An 18,915-nucleotide genomic window follows, 5' to 3' on the forward strand; every position below is an offset into this window, starting at 1 on the left:
CTGCAGAAGATGTCAGTGCTATATAAATACATAATAATATGGTAGGACATTACACTATGACTATGGTAGGATTAGAGTGTGAGCTCCTCTGAGGACAGTCAGTGACATGACTATGTACTCTATAATGTGCTGCAGAAGATGCCTATGTCCTACCATAATGATATGGTAGGACATAGCACTGACCTCTTCTGCAGCACTGTACATAGTACATAGTCATGTCACTGACTGTCCTCAGAGGAGCTCACAATCTAATCCTACCATAGTCATAGTCTAATGTCCTACCATATTATTATTATGTATTTATATAGCACTGACATCCTCTGCAGTACATTACAGAGTACATAGTCATGTCACTGACTGTCCTCAGAGGAGCTCACAATCTAATCCCCACCATAGTCTTATTTCCTACCATGTTGTTGTTGTTGTTCTTAATTATTTATATAAGAGTGTAAAGTACTAAATTACCGCAGAAGATGTCAGAGTATGTAGTCATGTTTACTGAGAATTCCGAAACCAGTTAAAATATATCTGGTCTCCCAGAATGCTTGGCATGGAGGTGGGGAGGAGAATTCCGCATAGCTCATCAGCCTAGGCTAAGCAGCACTGCACTAGGAGAGGCGGGGCTACGTAGCAGTATACAGCAGTATATAGATATAGGAAGTGGGTATCCTGAATAATGTACTGCATTTTACTACGTCACTACAGGGCCTCTTTAAAGTGGATCCGAGATAAACTTTTACTCATTGCATAGTTGTGTTCCTTTCATATAGTTTATAGGGCATTCCTCAAGCCAAATACCTTTTTTTTAGGGTTTTAATACTCTAATTCCCTATAAACTAAAGGTGCGTACACACATGCGACTATAGTCATTTGAAACTATCGTTCCCCGATCCTTTCAAACGACGATCGTTTGAAAAAAAGCAGCCAACGACCATGTAGTCTAACGACGGACGAGCTAGATCGTTCAAAACGAATGATCTAGCTTGGCGGATTTTTTCCAACGACGATCAATTGCAAAAGTAGTACATCGTTGGAAACGATCGTTCGTACTAGGCTTGACATGCGCATTTCGCTATTTCTCCATGGAACTTTTCATTTTTATGCGCAAGCGCAGTAGTTACTTTTACGTGATGTAACGTTCGTTCTAACGATCAGACACACCTTTTAAAACTGACTTTACTTAGGTCGTTCTTTCATCAATTAAAAGTTCGTTCGTCGTTGACAACGAACGATCGTGGTCGCATGTGTGTACGTAGCTTAAGCAAGCCCCGCCCACAGCTTCTCCAGTGCCTTTCTCTGTAGCAAGGGCTTATGGGAGCTCAGTCTGGGCAGGAGGAGGAGGTGTTACTAGCCAGAGATTTCAGAGGGAGAGGGGAGTAAAGTTTTCACAGGCTGAGGGCTGGAGATCCTATCCGCTTGCCTGTGTAATGTGAGAAGCAGAATATGGCTGCTCTGATTGTATCACAGGAAGAAATAATCATATAGGGCTGAAGCTGTTTGCAGCTAGATTTGCTGTGCAAACTATCTGAACTTTACATAAGATATATAGACAAGTTACTTGTTATAGTTCATTTTTCCATCTCGGATCCGCTTAAAAAAAACAACAAAAAAACCCACCCTGCATGGTGATTGGCTGTCCAGAGACCAATGTTTTCAGAAACCGGGAAGGAAGCCCTGATTGTATCCCCAGAGTCTGGGAGGGCATCATTATCAAAGGGATGGGAAAGTCACCCCCCCACCCTCTGCAGGTGAGGAGGTCATGCTGAGCATTGTAGTTCATCTTGCCACAGATTGGCTGCCCCATCAGCAGTGGTCCGTGTCTATTAGCGGCTGCTTCCGGCCCCTTGCTCCCCCCACCCCGGCAGTGCGGCGTCCTCAGTCTTCCCAGGTCTATAGGCAGACTTTGGCCCGAGTTCAGGAATTCCCAATTATCTTCGGGGATCTCGGCTTCCAGCGTGTGGGGAACAAGCCTGCTTCTGTCTCCACATCTGGAAAATGTTACACTGGGGCGTGCGGAGTGTCGTCACCAGAGACTGACAGCCCCCCTCCCCTCCGCCGCCATCGCCTTAACCCCTCCATGGACTGACAGCCCTCCCTCTGCCGCCATCGCCTTAACCCCTCCATGGACTGCCAGCCCCCCCTCCGCCGCCATCGCCTTAACCCCTCCATGGACTGACAGCCCTCCCTCCGCCGCCATCGCCTTAACCCCTCCAGAGACTGACAGCCCCCCTCCCTCCGCCGCCATCGCCTTAACCCCTCCATAGACTGCCAGCCCCCCTCCGCCGCCATCGCCTTAACCCCTCCGCCGCCATCGCCTTAACCCCTCCAGAGACTGACAGCCCCCCTCCCCTCCGCCGCCATCGCCTTAACCCCTCCATAGACTGACAACCCCCTCCCCTCCGCCGCCATCGCCTTAACCCCTCCATAGACTGACAACCCCCTCCGCCGCCATCGCCTTAACCCCTCCATAGACTGACAACCTCCTCCCCTCCGCCGCCATCGCCTTAACCCCTCCATAGACTGACAACCCCCTCCGCCGCCATCGCCTTAACCCCTCCATAGACTGACAACCCCCTCCGCCGCCATCGCCTTAACCCCTCCATAGATTGACAGCCCCCCTCCCTCCGCCGCCATCGCCTTAACCCCTCCGCCGCCATCGCCTTAACCCCTCCATAGACTGACAGCCCCCCTCCCTCCGCCGCCATCGCCTTAACCCCTCCGCCGCCATCGCCTTAACCCCCCATAGACTGACAGCCCCCCTCCGCCATCACCTTAACCCCTCCAGAGACTGACAGCCCTCCTCCCCTCCGCTGCCATCGCCTTAACCCCTTCATAGACTGACAGCCCCCCTCCCCTCCGCCGCCATCGCCTTAACCCCTCCATAGACTGACAGCCCCCCTCCCCTCCGCCGCCATCGCCTTAACCCCTTCATAGACTGACAGCCCCCCTCCGCCGCCATCGCCTTAACCCCTTCATAGACTGACAGCCCCCCTCCGCCGCCATCGCCTTAACCCCTCCATGGACTGACAGCCCCCCCAACACTGCCATCATCACCTTAAACCTTCCATAGACAGCCCCCCTCCACCGCCATCGTCTTAATCCCTTCATAGGCTGATGGCCCCTCCAGCACAATGCTGTAACCCCTTCATGGCTCCATCCACCGAATGCTGCCGCCTAACGCTTAAACCACTTTCTCCTCTAGAACACCACCACCTTGTACCCCTGAACGTCACTGCCTTAACCCTTACACCACCTTCTCCTCTAGAACACCACCACCTTGTACCCCTGAACGTCACTGCCTTAACCCTTACACCACCTTTTCAACTAGAAAGCCAACCTGCCTTCACTCCTCCGTGGAACCTTCTACCAATTGCCACTGATTTAACCCTTACACCTCTTGCCCTCTAGAATGCCGCCACCGTCACCTCTACCCCACCATGTGCTACTGTTTTAACCCTTACTTCCCCCCCAACACCACCATCTTGTCTAAAACACCACAGCTTTAACCCTTTCACCACTCCCCCCCCCCCCCCCCCCACACACACACACACACACACACACCACCACCTTGTCTGCTAAAACGCCACGGCATTGACCCTTACACCACCGTGAGCGCTAGAGTGCCAAGGCCTTAACCCTTACACCGCCACAACTTTGTACGCTAAGACGACATGGCTTTAACCCTTACACCATCTTCTCTGTTAAAACGTCACAGCCTTAACCATTACACTGCCTTCTCCACCAGATTGGCGCTGCCTTAACACTCACATCGTCTTTTTCACCAACACGCCATGGCTTTATCCCTTACATTGCTTTCTCCGTTAAAAGTCCATAGCGAACCCGAGGCGAGGGGTATATGGAGGTTGCCATATTTCTTTCCTTTTAAACAATACCAGTTGCCTGGCTGTCCTGCTGGTCAATTTTGCTGCAGTAGTGTCTGGATAACACCAGAGACAAGCATGCAGCCACTTTTGCATGCAAATCCTGCTTAAGTAAAATTTGATTGGTCCATTTTTAAGCTGCATACATTTGCATACAAAATTTGCATCAACTTGAAATTATTTGCATATTATTGACTATCCCTAGTTCTGATTCCCTGGGTCACCTGACAGTCACCATTGCGAAAATCTTAAAATGTAAAATACATGCAAACAGATACAAATAAGAAGTATGTTTCTTCCAGAGTAAAATGAGCCATAAATTACTTTTCTCCTATGTTGCTGTCACTTACAGTAAGTAGTTGAAATCTGACATTACTGACAGGTTTTGGACTAGCCCATCTTCTCATAGGGGGTTCTCAGGGTTTTCTTTATTTTTAAAAGCACTTAGTGAATGGCAGTTGCTCCGTCCAACTGCCAAAATAATGGCAGTTGCTCCGTTCAACTACCAAAATAGTGTGCAGGGAGGCTGGCCAGCATCTTTATATAAAGACATTCCCTGAAAAAGTTTCATACAGAGTAAGGGCTCGTTTCGTTTGCGGTGCGAAATCGCCTGGATTCCACCTCGGACGAAATCGCATGCGGATGCGTTTCCGCATGCTGTTTTTCCCGCGATTCCGCTTGCGATTTCGCATGGCTAAGAAGCAGGCGAATGTAACCATGTCACTGCCTGTGTAAATTTCTATAGCATTACATGCGAAATCGCGGGGAAAACTGCATGACAAAGCCGCATGCGATTTCCCTATTAAAAGCATTGCGGCGATTCACCCGCATTCCAGCCGCACGCAAAATCTGACGCCTCTGCCGTGCAGATTTCCCCCGCACACCAAAACGCACCCGCACGACGCACAAGTGGAAACAATCCCATCCACTTGTATTGCCCATGCGAATCCACATGCGGTGCCCGCATGCGGATTCGCTATAGTGGAAACGAGCCCTAAAGGTCATGCTGAGAATCCCACATGAAGAGATGGACTAGCCCAAAACCTGTCAGTAATGTCAGATTTCTACTTCTTACTGTAAGTGACAGCAACATGGGAGAAAAGTAATTTATGGCTCATTTTACTCTGGAAGAAAGGTACTTCTTATTTGTATATGTTTTACATTTTAAGATTTTCACGACAGTTCCTCTTTAAGGAATAAACTATTAGTGTAGATGCTGCATGTGCAATCACACAGCCATCAGTTCACACCTAGTTTTTGTCATCTCGTGTGACCTCTGTGACCGGGGCAAAAAGGATCCATGCTGCAGAAGATCGTGTTGAGATGCGGTCTGGGATTGCTTCTTATATGGCCACCGGAGATGCTCGGAGGTCTCTGGAAATGCCGCAATAAATCAGACTAGGAATGCAGCTCTGCGACATAGTTGTGTTTTCGCGGGATAGAGGGGGCGTGGCCCCACAATCGCCTTGTGGCGGACGCACATGGGGGAAAGTGCAGAGCGGACCAAGAAGTGAATGAGGGGGCGTGCTCACACTGCCTCCAAGAATAATGAATGGTATAGACGGTACTCATTACCTGTCTCGTTCCTCTGTACAGGAGAATCGTGTCCTGAGGGCACATGTCTACGCAACACACAAATGTCGCCAATTCATGTAAAGCAAGCCAGACAACCCGCCATCGTCTTATGCCAACCAGGGCCGGATTTAGGCTAAGGCCACCGAGGCCATGGCCTAGGGCACCACAGGAGCAAGGGCACCAAAGCAGCAGGCTAAACTGGTGCAGCATTTGCAAGCTTGCAAATGCTGCAATGCAGGGATATCAGGCGAGAGCCACCTTGCTCTTTGTGCACGGTTGCATTGTGACCGGCAGCTATGGACTTGGGCAGCATTGGAGACTGAAAGGAAGATGAAGCTTCTGCACTGGAGATGAGCAGAGAAATGAGTGACACGGATGGCTGCTGTGGTGTGAAGGAGAGCTGGCTACCTATACTGAAGATGGTGGGGGGAAGAGGGAATAAGGGAGTCATCTGGCTACCTATACTGGAGGAAAGGGGGAGGGGTCATCTGGCTACCTATACTGGAGGGAAAGGGGGAGGGGTCATCTGGCTACCTATACTGGTATAATAATAATATAATATGGTAGGACATTAGACTATGGCTATGGTAGGGTTAGATTGTAAGCTGCTCTGAGGACAGTGACTACCTGGTGAGGTTGGGGATGGCTGTCTCTGTCTCTGGGAGGGTGACACCGGAGGGTGGCATCGTGTGAGGCGGGGACGGTGATGTCGTAGGCCATCCAGGAAGTTCAGGCCTGGTTCCCGCCTTCCCCCATGTGGGCAGGATATGCACAGCGCCCTCCGCTCTGTGAGGCTGTGGAATTGGATTTTATCTGCGGTAACATTCCGGCTCTGGTCACAGGACGGGTCTGTTTATTCCTCAGTGAACTTGCGAACAGAGCTGACCTACATTCCTGATCCCGGCGGGATTCATAATCGCTTCATTAAAGGGACCCTCTGCGGGAAATCAAATGTACGCGGAGGAGAGGAACGCCAGGGGAAAAGTTTCTGAAAGGTTTTTTTTGGGGGGGGAGAAAGGAGGAGAGTGGCCAGAATCTCCATCCTGACTATCTCTCTGTTCTCCTGCTGGCCTGATCTCACTTCCTGTTGTCGGTGAGCCGGGGGGCGCAGACCACCCTACACTAATACATATTCCCTGGATTTCTTCTCAATCTTGTCTTCATGTGACGTTTGTATCTGTTGGACTAAATGATCACAGAGCAGGTCCAGCTTGACTGTAGTCAGGGGGTGGTTAAAGGACACCCGAGGCGAAAATAAACTAATGAAATGATTGTATCTATCTTCCTTCTCCTAAAGATATTCCACAGTTTTATTTTATGTTTAAAATCTACTTAGTGTAAGTTTTAACGGTTTTATTGTTTTTGCTCAATGACACATTCATTGAAGTATGCCAGAGCTAAAATCAATGAACTACTGACCCTTTTTAGAATTTCCAACATGCCCAATCTGATCTCTGATCGATTTTCCAAAGAAAGTGAACGGAAAATCGATCGGAAATCAGATTGGACATGTTGGAAATACTTAATCTGGCTGGAAATCTGCCAGAAAATCTCATCGTGTTTACTAGGCATTGAAGGTGCCCACTAACAGTACAATTTTTAATGAATGATCGAATTTTCAGTTACAGTGGACCTGAACTCATGCACAGGACAGAAGGTAAACTGTGTGTATTTAGAGAGTTCAGCCTGTTTTTCTTCTGTCCTGTGCATGAGTTCAGGTCCACTATAAATGAAAATTCGATAGTTCATTAAAAATTGTACTGTTAGTGGGCACCTTCAATGCCTAGTACACAGGATGAGATTTCCAGCCAGATTATTTCCAACATGTCCAATCTGATTTCCGATCGATTTTCCAATCCATTTTCCGTTCACTTCTATGGAAAATCAATCAAAGATCAGATTGGACAAGTTGGAAATAATCGACCTGCCAGAAAATCTCATTTTGTGTACAAGGCAAAAGAAGTAAACCCCCCCCCCCCCCCCCCACAATGATGAAGTGGTTAAGCAAGTTGTGAATAGAATTGCGCATTATTTCCGCCCTTTGCTTTCAGTGTAAAGATGAATATTAGCCCTAAAACATCACAAAGTTTCTGGGGGTCACCTTCACCCCCCTCCCCCGTATTCTAGCCCGCCAGGGCAGGTGGGCGAGAGTTTTCCCTTTTGAAGTGCTGCCAAGCTGTTGGATTAATCTTCGTCACGCCACGTCGGAGAGACTTTGGAAGTCGTCAGGAAAAGCGCCGTTAAAATGCGGCTTTCAACTTTTTAATCGTATAAATATTTTCGTACTTTTTTTTTTTTTTCCGGACGGATTCCTCTTGTAATGTTCCCGTCACGGCGAGACACCTCAGCGTTTCATCTGTGGCTTTCGGGCGCGTTTAATCCGAGAGCCTGTGAAGTTTCTGAGCCTGACTACGGGGCGTATTTCTGCTCGGGGTGGAGAGGAGGGGGGCAGAGGGGCGACCGGGGCCTGCATGGAGCATCACCGCAGCGATACTCAGGACAACAACTTAATTCTGCCCCTGTCTAGGGGGGGGGGGGATAAGCACTTTGGACATATGGCCAGTGATCGGGGCTAACTTGTGTTCCATTATGTGGCTGTGAACTGTTAAGGGGATTAGCAGGCTTTAGGCCTGTTCAGAGGCTTAGAGAGATTGGCATCCCTTGTGCAGACAGGCTCATTAAACAGCCAGCAGCAGGCCTTCACTTGTGCAGAAAAGTCACCCTCCTTCCCCTCCGCCCGTTGCTTCCTGCAGGATGCCGGTAGACAGGTCCTCTTCGTTGCTCTTTATGAATGAATACATTCAGTTTAAACTCCTCCCTCTATCATACAAAGTTAGTTGTCACCTACTTAAATTTCCACATTAATCTCCAGATGCCATCCCACCCAGAACCTTAGCTCCTCCCAGGAGACCCTCCTGTCATCCAGCTTAGTTGCCTCTTCCCGCATCCAGGACTTCTCACAAGCGTCACCTCTCCTTTGGAACTCTCTCCCACAGAACTGGTTGTGAGGGTTAGGAAGTACAGATTGGCTGTTGATGGTGAAATAATCTGTGTTTTACATTTTATTTCGACTCTTCAATGTAAATTGTAATATTAGATTCTTACGCTTTCCCACAATGCAGTAAGGTTTTAAATATTCTTTTCCACTTCCTGTCTGTACAGGAAGTGATGGATATTCAGAGATCAACTTTATAAAGCGTTTTTGTTCATTCATGCTGTACCTAAGTGTGGAATGTCTTTAGATGGGCCTCTTATCTGTAATGCAACCTGCCTGCACTACTATTTCTGTTCCCTTTTTGAAGGACAGCTGAAGCGAGTGAAATTATGGAGGCCGCCATATTTATTTCCTGTTACCAGTTGCCTGGCAGTCCTGCTGATCTCTTTGGCTGCAGTAGTGTCTGAATTGCACACCTGAAACAAGCATGCAGCTAATGCAGTCACACTGCAGTCAGAAACGCCTGATCTGCTGCATGCTTGTTCAGGGTCTATGGCTAAAAGTATTAGAGGCAGAGGATCAGCCGGACAGCCAGGCAACTAGCATTGCTTAAAAGGAAATAAATATGTCGTTCTCCATCAGGTGTGCTTTAAGATACAAGCATGACGCGCCCCGGGTTTGGTTTGCGGCCTTTCTTTCTCCTTTTAGCAAATTGGGCTCATTTTGTCGCATCTTCCTTGCTTTTCTTTTTGTACGAAGCTTGTTGAAGCGTCTTGAAGCTGTGTTTTGGGTGGGCGATTAGCTATCTTCCCAATTTCATTGTTATCGATATTTTTACCAGCATGCATCTCATCTGGCCTTTTACAGTGAGGTCAAGGGCTGAGTACCAGTCTAGTAAGTCCAGAGTACCTACTTAGGAGCCAGAGTACCTGGTACTCGGGACCTTCTAGGCAGGTACTCGGGGCCTTCTAGGCAGTTACTCAGGGCCTTCTAGGCAGGTACTCGGGGGCCTTCTAGGCAGGTACTCGGGGCCTAATAGACTGGTACCCACTAGACAGGTATGCAGGCCCTATTAGGTGGGTACTTGGGCCTGCTAGGCGGGTATTCGGGGTCTAATGGACTGGTACTCAGGGCCCACTAGGCAGGTATCTGCCTAGAAGGCCCTGAGTACCTGCTAGTTGGCCCTGAGTTCCTGCCTAGAAGGCCTTGAGCATGTGACCACATGATTTTCTAGTCCCGTGTGTGGTGTGTATGTGTGTGTACTGTGTGTGTGTACTGTGTGTATGTGTGTGTACTGTGTGTATGTGTGTGTACTGTGTGTGTACTGTGTGTGTGTACTGTGTGTGTACTGTGTGTGTACTGTGTGTGTGTACAGTGTGTGTGTGTGTGTGTGTGTACAGTGTGTGTACTGTGTGTGTGTGTACTGTGTGTGTATGTGTGTGTGTGTGTACAGTGTGTGTGTACAGTGTGTGTGTGTGTGTGTACAGTTTGTGTGTTCAGTGTGTGTGTACAGTGTGTGTGTACTGTGTGTGTACTGTGTGTGTGTGTGTACAGTGTGTGTGTGTGTACAGTGTGTGTGTGTGTACAGTGTGTGTGTGTGTACAGTGTGTGTACAGTGTGTGTGTGTGTACAGTGTGTGTGTGGAGGAGGGGGGGTGTTGTATGACCGCGTATGATGCAGATGGATGTGGCATACTTGGAGTTTATACTTTCATGCAGTTCTCTGCAGTTTGCTTTTCTCTGATCAGTTCGATGTGTGATTAACGTTTGGTAGAAACCTTTTGGTTGGATTGATTTGGGTATCTGGGAGCGTTGTGGTGCCTCTGAGGTGCCCCCCAGGGGCGAGGGGAGGAGGGGGCCCTGGGTGAGACTGGTACCCCTCGGTGCCCCCTGGAGGGAAGCCCTTCATCAAGGCGCATCAATAATACGCGAGTCTGATCTGAGCAGAGGTTTGCTAATGAGTTTATCTCGTTCTTCACCCCGAGTACAGATCGTTTAACGTTCTTACCGATCTTCTGCAACAAGTCTGTGGAAAGAAATCCAAGCCGTCTGAACGTAATTAAAACTGTGTTGGAAGACCATTGTTTGCAGTATATGACCATTACCAGGAATGGACGAACAGCTGACACAATGGTCCTGGATGCTGGCACACTGGGCACTGCAGGAGCTGACGCTCTGGGATTCTGGCACACTGGGCACTGCAGCAGCTGGCGCTCTGGGATTCTGGCACACCGGGCACTACAGCAGCTGGCGCTCTGGGATTCTGGCACACCGGGCACTGCAGCAGCTGGCGCTCTGGGATTCTGGCACACCGGGCACTGCAGCAGCTGGCGCTCTGGGATTCTGGCACACCGGGCACTGCAGCAGCTGGCGCTCTGGGATTCTGGCACACCGGGCACTGCAGCAGCTGCCGCTCTGGGATTCTGGCACACCGGGCACTGCGATCTGGGATTCTGGCACACCGGGCACTGCAGCAGCTGGCGCTCTGGGATTCTGGCACACCGGGCACTGCAGCAGCTGGCGCTCTGGGATTCTGGCACACCGGGCACTGCAGCAGCTGGCGCTCTGGGATTCTGGCACACTGGGCACTGCAGAAGCTGGCGCTCTGGGATTCTGGCACACCGGGCACTGCAGCAGCTGGCGCTCTGGGATTCTGGCACACCGGGCACTGCAGCAGCTGGCGCTCTGGGATTCTGGCACACTGGGCACTGCAGCAGCTGGCGCTCTGGGATTCTGGCACACTGGGCACTGTAGCAGCTGGCGCTCTGGGATTTTGGCACACCGGGCGCTGAAGCAGCTGGCGCTCTGGGATTCTGGCACACCGGGCACTGCAGCAGCTGGCGCTCTGGTATTCTGGCACACCGGGCACTGCAGCAGCTGGCGCTCTGGGATTCTGGCACATCGGGCACTGCAGCAGCTAGCGCTCTGGGATTCTGGCACACCGGGCACTGCAGCAGCTGGTGCTCTGGGATTCTGGCACACTGGGCACTGCAGCAGCTGGCGCTCTGGGATTCTGGCACACCGGGCACTGCAGCAACTGGCGCTCTGGGATTCTGGCACACTGGGCACTGCAGGAGCTGACGCTCTGGGATTCTGGCACACCGGGCACTGCAGCAGCTGGCGCTCTGGGATTCTGGCACACCGGGCACTGCAGGAGCTGACGCTCTGGGATTCTGGCACACCGGGCACTGCAGGAGCTGACGCTCTGGGATTCTGGCACACCGGGCACTGCAGCAGCTGGCGCTCTGGGATTCTGGCACACCGGGCACTGCAGCAGCTGGCGCTCTGGGATTCTGGCACACCGGGCGCTGCAGCAGCTGGCGCTCTGGGATTCTGGCACACTGGGCACTGCAGGAGCTGACGCTCTGGGATTCTGGCACACCGGGCACTGCAGCAGCTGGCGCTCTGGGATTCCTGCACACCGGGCACTGCAGCAGCTGGCGCTCTGGGATTCTGGCACACCGGGCACTGCAGCAGCTGGCGCTCTGGGATTCTGGCACACCGGGCACTGCAGCAGCTGGCGCTCTGGGATTCTGGCACACTGGGCACTGCAGCAGCTGGCGCTCTGGTATTCTGGCACACCGGGCACTGCAGCAGCTGGCGCTCTGGGATTCTGGCACACTGGGCACTGCAGCAGCTGGCGCTCTGGGATTCTGGCACACCGGGCACTGCAGCAGCTGGTGCTCTGGAATTCTGGCACATCGGGCACTGCAGCAGCTGGCGCTCTGGAATTCTGGCACACTGGGCACTGCAGCAGCTGGCGCTCTGGAATTCTGGCACACTGGGCACTGCAGGAGCTGATGCTCTGGGATTCTGGCACACCGGGCACTGCAGCAGCTGGCGCTCTGGGATTCTGGCACACCGGGCACTGCAGCAGCTGGCGCTCTGGGATTCTGGCACACCGGGCACTGCAGCAGCTGGAGCTCTGGGATTCTGGCACACTGGGCACTGCAGCAGCTGGCGCTCTGGGATTCTGGCACATCGGGCACTGCAGCAGCTGGCGCTCTGGGATTCTGGCACACCGGGCACTGCAGCAGCTGGCGCTCTGCGATTCTGGCACACCGGGCACTGCAGCAGCTGGCGCTCTGGGATTCTGGCACACCGGGCACTGCAGCAGCTGGCGCTCTGGGATTCTGGCACACCGGGCACTGCAGCAGCTGGCGCTCTGGGATTCTGGCACACCGGGCACTGCAGCAGCTGGCGCTCTGGGATTCTGGTACACTGGGCACTGCAGCAGCTGGCACTCTGGTATTCTGGCACACCGGGCACTGCAGCAGCTGGCGCTCTGGGATTCTGGCACACTGGGCACTGCAGCAGCTGGCGCTCTGGGATTCTGGCACACCGGGCACTGCAGCAGCTGGTGCTCTGGAATTCTGGCACATCGGGCACTGCAGCAGCTGGCGCTCTGGAATTCTGGCACACCGGGCACTGCAGCAGCTGGCGCTCTGGGATTCTGGCACACTGGGCACTGCAGGAGCTGATGCTCTGGGATTCTGGCACACCGGGCACTGCAGCAGCTGGCGCTCTGGGATTCTGGCACACCGGGCACTGCAGCAGCTGGCGCTCTGTGATTCTGGCACACTGGGCACTGCAGCAGCTGGAGCTCTGGGATTCTGGCACACTGGGCACTGCAGCAGCTGGCGCTCTGGGATTCTGGCACATCGGGCACTGCAGCAGCTGGCGCTCTGGGATTCTGGCACATCGGGCACTGCAGCAGCTGGCGCTCTGGGATTCTGGCACACCGGGCACTGCAGCAGCTGGCGCTCTGCGATTCTGGCACACCCCGGGCACTGCAGCAGCTGGCGCTCTGGGATTCTGGCACACCCGGCACTGCAGCAGCTGCCGCTCTGGGATTCTGGCACACCGGGCACTGCAGCAGCTGGCGCTCTGGGATTCTGGCACACCGGGCACTGCAGCAGCTGGCGCTCTGGGATTCTGGCACACCGGGCACTGCAGCAGCTGGCGCTTTGGGATTCTGGCACACCGGGCACTGCAGCAGCTGGAGCTCTGGGATTCTGGCACACCAGGCACTGCAGCAGCTGGCGCTCTGGGATTCTGGCACACCGGGCACTGCAGCAGCTGGCACTCTGGGATTCTGGCACACCGGGCACTGCAGCAGCTGGCGCTCTGGGATTCTGTCACACCCGGCACTGCAGCAGATGCCGCTCTGGGATTCTGGCACATCGGGCACTGCAGCAGCTGGCGCTCTGGGATTCTGGCACACCGGGCACTGCAGCAGCTGGCGCTCTGGGATTCTGGCACACTGGGCACTGCAGGAGCTGGCGCTCTGAGATTCTGGCACACCGGGCACTGCAGCAGCTGGCGCTCTGGGATTCTGGCACACTGGGCACTGCAGCAGCTGGCGCTCTGGGATTCTGGCACACCGGGCACTGCAGGAGCTGATGCTCTGGGATTCTGGCACACCGGGCACTGCAGCAGCTGGCGCTCTGGGATTCTGGCACATCGGGCACTGCAGGAGCTGATGCTCTGGGATTCTGGCACACCGGGCACTGCAGCAGCTGGCGCTCTGGGATTCTGGCACACTGGGCACTGCTGCAGCTGGCGCTCTGGGATTCTGGCACACCGGACACTGCAGCAGCTGTTTGCCTGAAGATGTGGAGCGGTCGGCGGGGGAGACGCGGAGCGGTCGGCGGGGGAGGCCGGGAGAGACGCGGAGCGGTCGGCGGGGGAGGCCGGGAGACGCGGAGCGGTCGGCGGGGGAGGCCGGGAGACGCGGAGCGGTCGGCGGGGGAGGCCGGGGGATGTGGAGCGGTCGGCGGGGGAGGCCGGGAGACGCGGAGCGGTCGGCGGGGGAGGCCGGGGGATGTGGAGCGGTCGGCGGGGAAGGCCGGGGGATGCGGAGCGGTCGGCGGGGGAGGCCGGGGAAAGCGGAGCGGTCGGCGGGGGAGGCCGGGGAAAGCGGAGCGGTCGGCGGGGGAGGCCGGGAGATGCGGAGCGGTCGGCGGGGGAGGCCGGGAGATGCGGAGCGGTCGGCGGGGGAGGCCGGGGGACGCGGAGCGGTCGGCGGGGGAGGCTGGGGGACGCGGAGCGGTCGGCGGGGGAGGCCGGGATATGCGGAGCGGTCGGCGGGGGAGGCCGGGATATGCGGAGCGGTCGGCGGGGGAGGCCGGGGGATGCGGAGCGGTCGGCGGGGGAGGCCGGGGGATGCGGAGCGGTCGGCGAGGGAGGCCTGGAGACGGGGAGCGGTCGGCGGGGGAGGCCGGGAGACGCGGAGCCGTCGGCGGGGGAGGCCGGGAGACGCGGAGCGGTCGGCGGGGGAGGCCGGGAGACGCGGAGCGGTCGGCGGGGGAGGCCGGGAGACGCGGAGCGGTCGGCGGGGGAGGCCGGGAGACGCGGAGCGGTCGGCGGGGGAGGCCGGGGGATGCGGAGCGGTCGGCGGGGGAGGCAGGGACATGCGGAGCGGTCGGCGGGGGAGGCCGGGAGACGCGGAGCGGTCGGCGGGGGAGGCCGGGAGACGCGGAGCGGTCGGCGGGGGAGGCCGGGAGACGCGGAGCGGTCGGCGGGGTAGGCCGGGAGACGCGGAGCGGTCGGCGGGGTAGGCCGGGAGACGCGGAGCGGTCGGCGGGGGAGGCCGGGAGACGCGGAGCGGTCGGCGGGGGAGGCCGGGAGACGCGGAGCGGTCGGCGGGGGAGGCCGGGAGACGCGGAGCGGTCGGCGGGGGAGGCCGGGAGACGCGGTGCGGTCGGCGGGGTAGGCCGGGAGACGCGGAGCGGTCGGCGGGGGAGGCCGGGAGACGCGGAGCGGTCGGCGGGGGAGGCCGGGAGACGCGGAGCGGTCGGCGGGGGAGGCCGGGAGACGCGGTGCGGTCGGCGGGGGAGGCCGGGAGACGCGGAGCAGTCAGCGGAGGAGGCCGGGAGACACTGAGCAGTCAGTGGGGGAGGCCAGGAGATTGTGGAGGAAAGTGAAAGCTAATTAGCTCGCTGTGTTCTGTTGCTGGCAGCCGCTGTACAGAAGCAGCAATTTAATGTACGTTTCTTGTCCTGTAAATGTTCAGCACGCAATTACATCTGTCTGTTACCGTTTATCTGTCAGCCGCCTTTCCAGGACAGCGGTGAAGCCAATTATTTCCGCACTGCCTCCGCTGATGACCGCCTGCTACCATCTGCCTGCCGGGAGGCCGGTGATTACCACGACGTTAAAGGGGGAGTCTGCCTGGAAGCAGCCACCGCTACACTCTGTCCCTGTCACTACTCCATGTTGTGTATTATACACAGGAATCTGTAACACACACATTATATAGCGCTCTGAAGTAGGCTTCCCTGTGCAGCGCTGACTACACTTTGCACAGTTACCTCCCCAGAGATCGGTGTCACCTTGAGCAACTGCCTCTGTTGCCCGTCGGGGAAATCCAGTACTGGATTTGCAGACTTGCAGGGGGTGGATGGAGTGGATCATTTCTATCCGGGTTCAGTTATGGAAGGAGCTGCTTGTTTGGCGATAAACCAGTTCTGCTGGATGTATGTCAGCACACAGTATTGTATGGCTGTTGACAATGGCGAGATTCCTGTATGACCGCATAGCAGGCGGCCTTAAAGGAGGCCTCTGCATCTGGCGTGTCTTACAACCGTCCTTGCGGGAAGCCAAGGTGAGCAGGAAAATTGCACTGACTAAAAGGACATAAATAGATCAGCCTCCGTATCTCACTCACTTCAGGTTTCTTTTAAAACAGACATAAGAAGTACGTTTCTTTCTTGGTAAAATGAGCCACAAATTACTTCTCTGCTATGTTGCTGTCACTTACAGTAGGCAGTAGAAATCTGACATTACCGACAGGTTTTGGGCTAATCCATCTCTCCACAGGGGATTCTCAGCATGGCCTTTATTCTTTATAAAGACACTCCCTGAAAAAGATTTATACAAAGATGCTGACCGGCCTCCCTGCTCACCGTACACTTTTTTTTTTTGGCAGTTGGACGGAGCAACTGCCATTCACTAAGGGCTCGTTCTCACTTGAGTGGGAATCGCGGGATTCCCGCTCAAGGCAAACCGCTAGCCGTTTTTAAAAAAAACGCTAGCACATGTAACACTATGGCAGTGTTCTCATTTGCGGTTAGCGTTAACTACAAACGTGTTACATGCAGTGGTTTGCCCCCGATTCGCGATTAGTGATCGCGGTTAGCATGCATAGCACTGCTAATCGCGATCGCTCCCAAAACGCTGCAGTCTCCAGTGATTTTTTTTCCACGTTAATCGCGTAAAAATCACTCTCTCATTTGCAGTTCTAGGTGTAAACAGGGCCTAAGTGCATTTTGAAAATTAAAGAAATCCCTGTGAACCCCCCATGAGGAGATGGGCAAGTCCAAAACCTGTCGGTTCTGTAAGATTTCTACTACCTACTGTGACAGCAACATGGGAGAAAAGTAATTTATAGCTTATTTTACTCTGGAGGAAACGTACTTGTTAATTGTATATGTTTAAATATGTTAAGATTTTCGCGACAGAGGACCTTTAAAAAAAAAAAAAAAATCTTTGTTACAGCAGATACAAATCCTGCAGTAAATCTGCAGTGTGTCTACTTCCTGCTTTCATGGAAGCAGACATAGGGTTAACATCCCGTGTTTACAAATTAGCTGCTCTGCCAAGCAGAGAGATAAAGTTACACTTGTGATTAGTCACCGATGAGGAGGAACTAGACAGGCTACACTTGCTAAATACATACAGGGTGTTCGGGGCAATGTCCGCCTGCACGAGCGATTTAAGGCCCAGCGTCCCAGTAAACGTGACGTGTAGCGCCCTGGCACTGTCTGCCAGGGAAATCCTGGGTGTTCAATCCTCCAAATAGACTTTTGAAAGGAGCCCAGGGTGGGAGACAGATGGGGCAAACTATTTGCATGAAATATACGTGCAAGCTGGAATCCTATGCATCTCAATGGCTGACTCTATAATGTATATAAAATGTCTGCATTCGATTGGCTCCAAGTAAGAAAAACAATGGATGTCTTAGGGCAGCACGGTGGTGTAGTGGTTAGCGCTCTCCCCTTGCAGCGCTGGGTCCCCGGTCCATATCCCACCCAGGTCAACATCCGCACAGAGATTGTATGTTCTCCCCGTGTCTGCGTGGGTTTCCTCCGGGCTCTCCAGTTTCCTCCCACATCCCAAAAACATACAGATAAATTAACTGGCTTCCCCCCTAAATTGGCCCTAGACTATGATTTGTACACTACACAATACATACATAGACATATGACTATGGTAGGATTAGATTGTGAGCTCTGAGGGACTGCGTAATATGTTGGCGCTATATAAATACTTCAATGTCTAACGACCTTTCCCCTGCATCTCCCCATTATATTAGAAACCCATGCTTTACATGAGGAGGTGGGACCTATAGTCACAGGAAGTAGGCTGGATGGCCACGCCTCCCTAACAGGAAGTACCTGTGTCTTGAGGTTATCACCCTGTATCGACTTGCAGCCATGCACAGCTTTGGGACAGTTTTTTTTTTTTTTTTACTTTTTAAATTAGAACCGTTCTATTCAGCAATAAGCTTTTAACGAATCAGCATAGCTGCTTTTGGAATTTGCTGTGTTCAGTTCCGTGTTTCGTTGAACTGTTAGTTTCTGAGCAGCCAGACAAACACCCGGGTGTGACATTCCCATCGGTTTTATTCACACAGTTCACACTGCTATTCAGCAATAGCCCTTGTGTGGCTGCATAATAAAGGGGAAAAAGACGAGAGTAAATCCCTTAAGCACCTATAAGGAATCCCTACGCTAATGCTGGCCACTAACGATCCAATCTTTTTCATCCAATCTTACCATTTCTATGTAATATAAGGTAACTGCCTAACTTAACCATTCAATATATTCACTCAGTTTACCCTTCTACTACCAGGGCTGTGGAGTCGGTACAAAAATCTTCTGACTCCTCAGTTTATGAAACCACGACCCAGATTCTGACTCCGGGTACCCAAAATGGCTCAGACTCCGACTCCTTAGCCTAATACTTACCAGGGCTGTGGATTTTGTACAAAAATCATCCGACTCCGACTCCTCAGTTTATGAAATCAACGACTCAGACTCCAACTCCGGGTGATCAAAATTGCCCCGACTCCTCGACTCCGACTCCAACTACATAGATTTGGTAAAATTGGATGAAAAAGATTGTATGGTTAGTGGCCACCTTTAGTTGTATCAGGCAGTTACCAAGCGATAGCCGCTCATTTTACTGCTGGTCTGTTGGGAATATTCTGCCGTTCAGTTGTCTAGTCATCTGAATAGCTGCGTTCACCTCAGTTATTTGCACTTTGCGTCAGTGACCTGCGGTGTGGTAAGTGAATGGCAGGCGATTGCTGGACGCTTCGTGCAGCATTTGTCTACCGTTCGCTTACCAGACCGCATGTCAAACACTGGCGTGAAGTGCAATTGACATTTGAGGTTGACACGCACAGAGAGATGCAGTCCTCCACTCCCCATCACCGTGGATGCGCGCAAACGCCTGCTGGTTCAGACCTCTCTGGACAGGTGTGCAGGTTTTGCCAAATACTCCCGCCGTCCCGTTTTGC

At 53.6% G+C, this 18,915-nt stretch overlaps 1 protein-coding gene across 4 annotated transcripts in view; it reads left to right on the forward strand.

Annotated features, from left to right (window-relative positions):
* Nucleotides 1-18,915, forward strand: part of RXRA (retinoid X receptor alpha) — a 312,302-nt gene that overhangs the window by 133,575 nt on the left and 159,812 nt on the right. Inside the window, exon 1 of one of the 4 annotated variants that reach the window (XM_068249140.1) lies at nt 4,887-4,957. The exons of 2 other annotated variants lie outside the window; for them this stretch is intronic. The gene's annotated coding sequence lies outside the window, so the exon portion shown is untranslated. Of the gene's footprint in view, nt 1-4,886; nt 4,958-6,389; nt 6,410-18,915 lie in introns of those variants that run through there. One more of the 4 variants, XM_068249141.1, reaches the window with a different exon arrangement.

The sequence above is a fragment of the Hyperolius riggenbachi genome, chromosome 8 (assembly GCF_040937935.1).
Source record: "Hyperolius riggenbachi isolate aHypRig1 chromosome 8, aHypRig1.pri, whole genome shotgun sequence".
NCBI lineage: Eukaryota > Metazoa > Chordata > Amphibia > Anura > Hyperoliidae > Hyperolius > Hyperolius riggenbachi.